Raw genomic sequence first — 12,130 nt, forward strand, 5'->3', positions numbered from 1 at the left:
TAGGCTATTCATGTCTTGGCCTCATCTACCATTGTTATATTCATATCTTGGTCTCCTCTACCGTTGTCATATTCATATCTCGGCCTTCTCTACCATTGTCATATTCATATCTTGGCCTCCTCTAGCATTGTCATATTCATATCTTGGCCTCCTCTACCATTGTCATATTCATATCTTGGCATCCTCTACCACTGCCCTCTACCACGAGTATCTTATATATTGATAAACAGAGAGAGAGAGAGAGAGAGAGAGAGAGAGAGAGAGGCGCAGGCTTCTTCACACCTTCATGTGACCAAGTTTCGTCAGAAGGAGTGGCATCTGGGTTCGAGTTCCGCCTCGTTAACCGGTTGTAGTTACTTCACGCAATTATTCTTGTAAGTGGTGCGTGGATGGAATCCGACCTTCTGACTTCACTCTTCCTCCTCCTCCTCCTTGAATGTTGTTTTTATTACTATTATCATTATACACGGAGCCTATCGTCAAGTCTTCTCCATTGTTCCCAGACCAAGGCGTGGTCTCTCGTTTAACGGCGATATTTCCTCAATAGTTTGCATCCCCGTTCAGCTAAGAAATCCTCAATGAATGTCGGAGACAGTTTAATTGTAGGTCATATTCCTAGACAGTGGTGTAACACTAAGGTTCAGCCAAACTTTAACGGCACATTCCTCTCACGTATAATAAGAAGGAATGTTTATGGACGCTTTATTTCCATTTTAGAACTTATTTTCTACAACTCTATACCAGATGTAAAAACTATATCGACCAAAAATCAGGGATGATCTTCGTATTATGCTAAGAACCATGGTGCGATCGGATTGGAGGAGAAAAGTTTCTTTTTGAGAAATTGAGGTTTCTTTGCAACTTCCGGGTGCGCGATTCAAATTGACGAACTCACCGTATTTGCTATGACGGAACACAGAAGTGAAGGGAAGGGAGGGGAAGTGGGGTGTGTGGTGGAGACAGAGGTAATGCTCCGCGCTTATCTAGACGTTTCCTCGTTCAACTCGCATAGGATTGTCTTTGTCCATTACAGGAGATATCAACAGTTTGTTTATTAATCAGCCGTAAGTACACACACAGTACAGTCAGTCAAGGAACGCACTACATCGTTCCTCATCTCATCTGTTGGTGCTTGAGAATACAACGCTACCACCTCACGATTGTGTATTCCTTCACTCTCACATTGTAAATGGAATGAAATACTGAACGAAGGAGACAATATGCCCAACGGTTTGATTACAGTAGGTGTTCAATATGTTCCCCTCCTACTTCGATGCCCAGTTCACAACGGTGTAGTAGTCACCTTTGGACTCTGTTCAGGATGTGTGGTGCGTCGCGAATGACCTGGAAAGCTGCTTGATCTCCTCTCTCTACGGGGTTCGCATAGTGGTCAGTTTGTTCAGAACAAACTACAGTCCTACACTGGGTGCTGGTGCTGGGAAGTTACTAATGCGTCCCCCTGTAGAATAACACCCATGGTATACCCTGCCTGTCACAAGAGGTGGCTCTGAACTTGGGAGCGTGGGTTGGTGAGCACGTGACCCCTAGCTGAGTCCTGGCATTGTTTCCACTTACGTGAGCCAGGCTCCTCACTTTCATCTATCCTATCCGACCTACCTTGGTCAGTTCTTGTTCTTTTGCGACCCCCACCATATCAGAGCACTCGAGGGGTACGGACTCTTTCATTATATCACCCTTCGTGGCCTTTGTTTTCCTTTTAACGATACCTTCATTTTTGGAAGTGTCGTATTCCTTTAATTTTCTCTCTCTGATTTGAGTTATATAGAGGATGGTTGCCTAGTTGTACTTCCTCTTTAAACAATAATCATCACCACCACGAGAAAGTTGTGTATTCGCACCGAGCATTTCCCCTCCTCCTACGCACAGTGGCTGGCAGGTTCGTCAATTTGAATCGTGCGGCCGGAGGTAGCAAAGTAACCTTTTTTTCGAATGCCCCTTCGTTCTTAACATAACAGGAATATCATCCCTGATTCTGATACGTACTGTATAGGAGATAGGAAACACATAGGATCAGAATGTACCAGTTTACCACATGAATTGTTCGAAAAGCCCTCCGTTAGCATTGATTCATGTTGAGACATGCATTCACTTGCCATCCCATTGAATCCGGATGCGCTGACTTATAGGCTACCTGGAGTGCATGTAACTATACATCTAATTTCTAAAGTTGAGTTCTGACATTTCTTAGAAGGAGGTCCGTTTACTGCCTGTCGGCGCGGAATAAAGAGAGTGGGAGATATGGTTGCCATGGAAACGAGGGTGGGGCGACTGCGGTTGCCATGGAGATAAATCTTCTGGCCAGCTCGTCTTGCTTGGAGTTGCCAAACCTCTCGCTTCTGAGTTAGATCTTGTCGCAAGCAGTGCAGTGTGAGTGGCATTCTATTTCTGTTTTGTAGCCGTTAGTTAAGTATGTAACAGTACATTAAATACTAATTCCGTACAATCATTGTATTTCAATATATATATCGAGTACGATGAATATCCTCGAGGGAGAGGGAGGCCCAGGACTCGTCCACCCCGTGAAAAAAATACCGCCGGCCGTAGTGTGACAATCCATCATCAAGGAAGAGAAATTGTTTTACGTTCTATATTTATGTCGATAAGGTGTACAAGTATAGGACAAAGTGCATGTTGAAGGATTTGTCAGGCTATAGGTACCACCCCTGTTAAAGAATAACAATGTTACTGATTTTACGTCCTGTAGCGCTTTCAAAGACCATCGGACTGGGACAGGATCGAACCTGCTAAGTTGGGACCAGAAGGCCAGCTCTCTACTGTCTGACGTTATCACCCCGGTCCCTGTCGAAGATAACGAAACATGAGACCAAGTCTGTCATAGTCTCGCCAGGTAGTCTATAACAGAACACAGTGGTCAGAATGAACGAGGGTACAAGTGAGCCGAAAGCGAGGGGTAAGAGAAAGGATTTCTGGAATGTGGCAACATCGTGAAATGGCACGTGCAGTGCTTCTCCCTCCAGCCCTACCTGTCAGAATTCAACTTTAGTTATTAGAGGTATAGCTAAATTTTAAGAAATGGTCTAGGACACATTTTATATGTACGTGGGGCTTTTACATTCGACTTCCCGTATTTCTACAGTCAGAGCTGTTGTAAATAAATAATACTGTTACTTACCCCAAACAGGACGTTGCCAGGATTAAAGGCTGTATTTACCAGTTACTTCTGCTGTTATCCTAGAGAATGTTGTTATCTCGGATAACGCTCACTTCTGTATTTGATACAGAATTTATTCAGTTTATCAAAACTCATTTTTCTTTTCAATCTGAATTTGAACTTTAAATTGTTCACACTGAGGCACGGAAAACAAATGATTACGTGCTTCCCCCAGTATCGCATTGTGTAAAGGACTCCTCACTTCACCGGCAACTACAGTTATGAACTTCGCCACGCACATAACCTTTTTCTACTATTAATATGGACTTACCCTCATCATGATATAAACCGCATTTTCTCCCCAACTGGAACTTACATACTTATGTGAATTTGCACACATCATACCTTGCATGAACTCTGCTCTATGCACATTTACGATCTACGATAAACTACCTTTTCGCCCGCTGACGTCATGTGACATCGCCTGGTTTGTCGCGCATGCTCCACTAACCTCTGGAATCTTCCAGACATATTTTTCATTATTTCCCCTCTACTCCACACTATAAATAACTGGCCTTCCTCTGAATGTATTGAGATGGACTTTGGCCTGTGTGGAGGGAGCAACATCCAACGTCAACTCCGTCCTTAGGGACATGTGCACAGAAGTCTCCATTTTCGGGCAGTTGGTACAATTTGGTTCATGATGAGGTCTTTCTTTCTAAATGTGCGTGTGGTGTATTGGCAACTGTGCGACTCCTACTTCACACACTTCGATCCGCTCAGTGCTTCGCCATTTGAGTTTCTGAATGTTGTGAAACTAGTTCACTTGAAGTATATTGTGATTATTCTCCTGTAGAACTACGTTACATTGTGTCAATCGAGTGATAACGGAAGTGGTTGTGACTTGCATATAGCATTTAGATTTTGCTCCGAAGATTTCCTGCTGGCATACTCGAATTTGGTGACTGTGAACATCCTCTTTTTCTCGTTGTTCTGGGTTTCTCTTTTTACAGCCATATTTATCCTTTCCTTGTTCTTCCCTTTCAATTCCTGCGCTATTCTCTCTCGTTTGCTTTCTTTCTCTTGGATATCTTATTTTACTATAATGAAACTGTATTTTGTATATGTGGTTGGGAAAATTTCATATTTGTATAGTTCTCCTTTCATGAAATTGCTAGAGTTTTTGATTTATTATTCTAATATATGTTTTCAAATTTTATCTTGGTTTCTCATCTGTTTTCACCCGTCATGTCCCTTATTTCTCCTCACAATCTCTTTTAATTTTCTAATGTTATGTAGCATGGTTTCCACTGCGCTATCTGTTGTTACTCTGGAATGCTTATTGGAGATTTTTTTTACCACGGCCTCTATTCTCAATTTGGCATTTAACCCACTGCGTAATATTACTACATACAGATTGAAATTACTCGGTGTCTCCGATACTTTGTGATTTCCCTCGGCAGTATTATATATATATATATATATGCATATAACCCCCATGACGGGTTACAATTGCAAACAAGTTTTTGATTCCATTCGGGATTCGCAAATAATTGATCAAAACCTAGGTCCGCTATTGACCAGAAACGAAGCCTAATATGACTGTACAAGAGAGTGAATTGTTATTAAATTTGATGACAGAAAGCCTTAACACCATAGTTAATAAGAAAATAAACTATACGTTACACGTGGTATATTCCACTCAAAGCATAAGACAGTATTCATTGATTCTTCATTAAAAAGTCATCCGGTCGTGTACGGAACAAGATATAATCTATAATCGAAAATTCATCTTAGACCTACCTATGTGTTGGGAGTTCCAAGTTATGTTGGATCAAGGATAACACTGACAATATCAAAGTTTTAGATAACTTAAAATGTATTTCAAAATCAGTGTCATCGTAGTATTCAAAGTACGTAACGCGTTATTTTTACCCACCTAGGGAATCTTGGTCATATTCCTTGTCGGTTTTTCAGTTCAACATTCCAGCCGTCTACGAGCTGCCATCGTGAAAGACATCTTGGGTTAAACCAAGATTATAACCGGCATCCCTGATGATATGGTTTTCTAAGCTTTAAACCAAGATAAAAGCATTTAATCGCGTTGGAGCCTACACTCCTTGTTTTTTTCTCCAAAGCTCCATGACATGTAAAGCTACGAGAAGTGCAACGAGGAGCTAACAGGAAATTAATTTGGCTTGACACAAGTAATATGAGAGGTAAAGTCATTTGAGCCAAACCCAAGGACTCCTTCATTGTGTGTGAGTAGGTGAAACTTGCCTTACACACATACATGAGGTCAAAGATGAAACAATAAATGAGTGGAACGCAGAAATTACAGCCCACCGCTGGAGTGCCGTGTTTCGGCGTTCAGCTTTCTTCAGAGAGAGACAGAGAGCGGCTGATGTGATGTCACAGGTTGAAGTTGTCTTCACGAGATTAAGGGCACGACCTGTCTGTCTATCTGACGTGCCGAACAATATTGGAAGCGACTTTCAGTCTGATGGGTTTAGCTTCCGTGTGGTGGCCCCATCAAATGTCTTACTCAATACATGTCTGTGTTGTGGTTAGCCTACATGGGGCATTGTTCCCACCCTGTGGATAAGGCACGCAAGCTACATGTTTCTAACTTCATATCTTAGTAACAATTTGCTCCAAGGGTATTAAACTCTGCTCGCTTTTTGACATCAACTAGGGCACAAAGTAGGATATGCCTAGAGGTATGATTTTTTTGTAATAATTTATGTTCGATTTCGCGAAAACGGAACATTTTTTCACGTTATTTCGCGAAATAGGGCTGACACCATCGCTTTAATTTTGCTTTAATCCTCTCCTAAAATGTTTCATAAGAAATTGTGAATTATTTATGTGAAAGATAGATAAATAAAGAGAAGCAATATTGATAATCACTTATGTATTCTTGATTAGAACTATAACATTGCCCTAATCAAGATTACATAACAAATTACTCTTTCACACTATATGACCATACTATTAAAGAATATTAACACGAGGAGATACTTCTGTGAAAATGAGGAATCCTTATTCTATCTTCTGTGTCCCTTCACACGCGTGATATTGGAATCGAATTTCAAAATCGTTATTTTCCATGAATTTCGCTGCATTTTCGCACTCATAGCAAAATAAACGCATTTCGCTTTAAACTGGTCTTCTCGATGTAATTCGCAAAAACAAAATCACTCATATCACTCATTTCTTAATCGGAATCCTATGATTCTTGAAGGTATTTCCAAATCGCTTCAAAATAGTTTTTGCTGCCTTTATCGCTAATGCGAAAAAATTATGCCTGTAGCAATGTCCAACATCGATTATCTGTCTTCCCTCGTTCATCAAAAGCGATACAAATATCTAAAAATGCATGGAAAATTCAATTTCTACCACAAATTTCACGGATCATATTACTTTCTATCTAATTTACAACAGTGGTACCTATAATTAATCGTCGCCGTAAGACCTATCTGTGTCGGTGCGACGTAAAGCCCCTAGCAAAAAAAAAAAAACCTATAATTAAGTGTACCCAAAATGTGCTTTACCTTATTAAGGTGAGGCATGACCGAATTTTAAACATCCCCCCCATCGCCTTTCAAGTCCCTTTATCGTATTTTCCTAACGCCATTTGAAAGAAGTAAATGCTGGATTTAAAGGGTAGCGGCCCACATCCCTTTCTCTCACCCTGTCAGAAGTTCTTGCGGACTACAATTTCAGTAATACCGCTGGAATATACAGTATTTACCTACGGCTGTACGTAAGAGGAAGAAGAGATCTCAGGCAGTCATTTACGGTCCAGGGCAGTTTAAGTGCATGCATGTTTCTTAAAAGTTTCAACAGATTTTATGTAGTTAAATTATTTTTTTCAGCTCTTTGCCAAGCATAAAATCCTCCTTGCGACAGAGTTCTTATCGAATTCACCGCAAATTTTCAGGGAATGTTTCAATATGTAGAAGAATTAAAAGTAGTTCTTCAATAGCACGAAACTGTATTATTTTTCCTATCGAATGAACAATAAGAATTTGAAGGAAATTATATCTCCAATAGGTTATACCTGACTGAAAAACACGGAGTTGTTCTTAAATATATGAGTGTTTCTGACAAGTCTACCAAATTATATCCCAGAAAATGAAAACTGTGACGAAGGAGCATTTTCCATGCAGCATATAAAAATAAAAATTAGTTGTCAATAACATTTCAACCAATGAACTAATTAACTCCAAATTTTGTCTGAGGCTATAATTATGTTATTAATTTGTGCTAGTGTTTAAAATTTGGCCTTGATAAATTATAAATTGTAGACATTCAAAATTTCGGTCATGACTCTGAAATATTTTCACCTTCAAAAACGTAAGGGTAGTTAGTGTCATACTACTTTAATTTTCAAATACACGTTTTGCAAGTCTCCCTTGTGGCTGTTAGGACAATTAAAGGAGTGTACTGAGGTTCATTTCTCTAGTTTTTATGAGTCATAAAAAAGTGTACCTACAGATTCAAAGATGCCACTTTCAAGATTGTAATATTACATCATAACTGGCCTTGGTGCAATTTGATTGGCCACCCTAGCACAAATAAACGCAATCCTCGGATATTACCAGTACGGCCTACCTACTTTTTAGCTGTTTCTCCTACGATATTCGGATTAGAAAAGATTGGCATGAAAGCCATAATACTCACGCGGTCCACAATTTGGCAACATCGAAAGCAATAATAATACTGTAATAAATGTAAATACCTGTGAGAAATATTCACTCTCATGGAAATGAAGAAGAGGAATTAAAAGAAAAGGTGAGGGGGAGGATGGAGATTGCCTTCAGACTGTGCCGTGAGACCTACAAGTTCAGGTCCATCTCCAGTCAAGCCAAATTAAAACATTGCTGCACAGTGGTCAGAACAGAGCGGCTTTATGGAACAGAAACACTGGCAAGGATGGCTGATTCAGACCTTGAAAAAGAGAAAAAATCTCGGGTCCAAAAAGCCAGCAAAGGACCAACACACTTTTCCGTTTCAGGTCGAATTTTATGGACAAATTAAAAGGAGATGGGTTGGCCAACAAAATATACATTCTACAAAGAAAATTGTAAAACACAGCGTGGGTGGCTAACACCAGTGCACAAAGACCTAACAAAAAAGGGTGTCAAGGAGGAGGGAGAGCACCCGAAAAGCTACTGTCTAAGCTACGGAAGATCTCGGCGAAAGAACGAGGAAGGATAAGCCAAAGATCGTAGGTGAGAGTGCAAAGAGTGTTTGTGTCACAGAAGGACAGGTAGATTGTGTAAACGTGGCCCATAGATGGCTGTATCGATGAATGAATGAATAAATAATAATAATAATTCGTTACCAGGGTGTTATTTCTCTATCATTGTATCAGCCAATGGCGTGGCAGTGTTGAACACTGGATCCTTCGAGATCTGTTAAGTTAAGCAATATTAGGCATGGTCACCACATGCATGGGTAGCCGAAGTGTTGTCGGCTACAGCAAGAGCGGACAGGCACTGGCCACCCCAGCACAAATAAACGCAATCATTTAACTGGGAACAATCAGTTGATCACGATCGTCGAAGTTTAGATAAGGAACTAGTCTCAGATATTTTGTACAGATGTTTCTACTTGATGTCATTTAGGCTGCCTCACTGTCAATTTCGACTTTGTTACTTCCGCCACCAGATGGAAGATACACCAAATCTCTATGTGAGGAATCCATGGCTGACTTTTAATTAATTTTGTCAGCTAAACAGAAACTGTGTTTGAAATACTGACATGTAGTGTCGAATGGACTTCTAATCTTAAAAGTCTCACATCCTCTGGCGGATTTGAACACATGATCTTGGGAGATGATTATTGACACACTGTTGGGGTCAAAAGAGACCCGTGTTGAACAAAATTTGACGGGCCACGAATTTGCATATGGCACATATATTTTACCTTAGAATACACTTGGCACTTCTTTCAGCTCCTTCTATGGGAGAGAACGGACCATGTCCAATTACCGCGAACCATTTTTCATGTGTCCCTCATGAATGGAAGGGGCCACACGAGTTCAATTGTAGATGTTCTATCTTGGCTGTCACGGCGTCTCGAACAATGAAACAAGCTGCCTCCCATTGAAGAAAACCTTCTGGATACGAGAACAACAATTTAATTACTTCTCTCACAACAACGAGGTCATAATTGCTCTGGTTTGTGTATTGAGATGAAAGCAAATGTTTGCTGCGCCCGTGTTTAGCCCCAAGGGAGGCCAGGGATTAATTACATGACATGTGAGTTTTGTTACTGAAGAGACAGGCAGAGCTCAGCACGCAGGAGTGGGGCAATCGAGAAGGCGGTGAAATTCATTATATTATGCCTCGACCTTTGACAAATCATTAAGTTTTACATGCACGGAAGCCAGCGTGGCTCAAGGCGGCTTTTTAAGTCTGTCCGCGTGAGTAGGTAGAAATGTTTAAACATGAGATTACAACCCGTAATTATGGCCATAAGTTTTATATTTTCTTTAAAGTTAATTTTTAAATTCAGTGAAATTATCTCCTAAAACACGTAACCAAATTAATTGCTTTAAATGACTAAGCTTCTGACTGTTCTACAACAGACTGAATCAGGGTGACTTCAACGCACGGGTAACACAAGAACTTTTAACCGACGCGTGAGAAGCATAAATTTTTTAGAAGAAAATGGAGTAGCTAGTCTTTAATTTCAAGTTCTAAGGAAGACATACCCTGTGGGTGGGAGACGCAGATGAAGAATACACCCCCGGTGTTCCCTGCCTGTCGTAAGAGGCGACTGAAAGGGGCGACGAAGGGATGATGGACTTAAGAAACATGAGCATATTTGTGATTAGTACCATTACATGAGGAACACCATAGGTCGATGTACCATCATGTGCATCCAACCGAGGTGAGGTAGAGGACGCTCGGCTGCAAGGACTAGCGTCTAACGAGGGAAGGTGCCGAGCGTTGCGCTCGAATGTGTCGGTTCCACTGTGTTCAGAACGGATCTGCGTTACCTACGAGTAGTACCTCTGTATCAGGAACATCGTGAGTCTATGTTGCCTGTGATTAGTACTCCTATGTGAGGAACACCATGGGTTTGCGCGTTGTCCATGATTAGTAACGCCATGTGAGGAACACCATGGGTCTGCGTTGCCTGAGAGTAATACCATTATGTACGGAACGCCATGGATCTGTGTTTCCCGTGGGTGGCACCAAAATGTGCGGTACAGCGTGGGTCTATATTGCTTATCATTAGCACCACAATGTGAGCAACATCATGAGTGTACGTGGTCTGTGGTTAATATCACCATGTGGGGAACACCGCGGATCTAGCCGTGATAAGTCCCTCTGTGTTAGGAAGACCATGGGTCTATAAATAAATAAATGATTACTGGATTAAAGCCACTATGTTTACTGAAGCCAAGCTTTCAGACAAATTGCATTGGCCTTCATCAGGGCAAGTTAAATTCTGCTTCCGACAGTGAGCAAAGAAATTCAAAGAAACGTGGAAGTCATGGCCGTACTATCCACGGCCTACCCCACTAATAGGTCTCAAGGATCTTTGTGTTGTAATTCACCGCCTTCTATCGACGGTTTCCTGAACGCGTCCCGCTGTTCCATGGTGGTGTTATGCAAGTATTTCTGCAGTACAGGTCTCCATATATTTGATAACTTGAAGCCGTCTTCCCTGTTGATGTCATTTGGGCGCAGCTCTATCTCTATGGCTTCTCTTACCAGTCGAGCATAGAAGTCTTTTACAGGCGCGATGACCTTCGCCTGGTCAAAGATAATTTCGGAAGATGATATCATGGAGAGAAGTCGATTTCGATAACTCTCCAAAACGTTCCGTGGTTTCCAGGAAACTGGAGAAAGGCTAGTGAGAAAAGGGAGTCCTTATAGAGAAGAACCGAACAAGGAAGTAGAAGGTAAGGTAAGGGTGTATTCTGCCCGAAGGCAGGTCCGAACCTCCGCAGAGGTGTGCCTGTGCCGGAGTTTACGTGCGGTAGAGTGGCCAGTTCCTTTCCGCTCCTCCATTCCCTTACCCCCCACCAACAGCACGTGGCAACCCATCCAAATCTTGACCACGCCCAATGTTGCTTAACTTCGGAGATCTCACGGGATCCTGTATTTCAACACGGCTACTGCCGTTGGCAAAGTAGAAGAAAGGATAAAAAGATACTGGGAGAATGTGAAGGTAGAGAAGGCTAAAATACCGCATCAAGGATGGCCGAAACGAAGGAGGAAATAATTCATTTAAAAAAATAGAAGTGGGTTATATGAACGAATCGTAGCCACGAAATTTCATTGTAATTTTTGTCCTAAATGGAGGATAATAATTGCTTTCACACAAATCGACAGTAAAACTAGTGGTAAATTAATAAATACCATTATTACTAGAGGAATATAGATACGTAACTAGGGTGACAATTTCGCTGTAGACACGACTCTCTTCTGTGGCATTCCGCTTCTTCGTGCCGTCTTTTGCTTCCTTCTCGAGGTCCGGGACTAGCACCGACGAATACAAGTGCTATGTCTCTGAATTTTCAATATCTTTGTCCACCATGACTAGCGCGGGCTGTTCAAACAGAAAAATGGAGGTGAAAAGTATACCTTAAGTACCACAAAAAATATTTTTGTTGAAAGAAAAACAGCATGATCTCTGAACCAATAATTATTTTAATTAATGAGTTATGGGCACAAGTCGACAACTCACCCACCAAGTAACATGGAGCAAAGCAAAGGAGTTCAAAGAAGTTAAAAGAGCAAAGACTGAACACACAAAAGTGTTAAATGAACAAAAGACATACTGAAGCGTTGTGATGTAGTAGAGTTCATAGTCATAATGTAGCAAAATATGTATGTATATATTTCTCTAGTAATACTGATATTTATTAATTACCGCTAATTTTAATATTAATTTGCATAAACGCAATTATTACCTTCCGTTTACGACAAAAATTATAATGAAATTTCATGCATACGATTCGTTCATGTACTC

This window comes from Anabrus simplex, chromosome 14 (genome assembly GCF_040414725.1).
Source record: "Anabrus simplex isolate iqAnaSimp1 chromosome 14, ASM4041472v1, whole genome shotgun sequence".
NCBI lineage: Eukaryota > Metazoa > Arthropoda > Insecta > Orthoptera > Tettigoniidae > Anabrus > Anabrus simplex.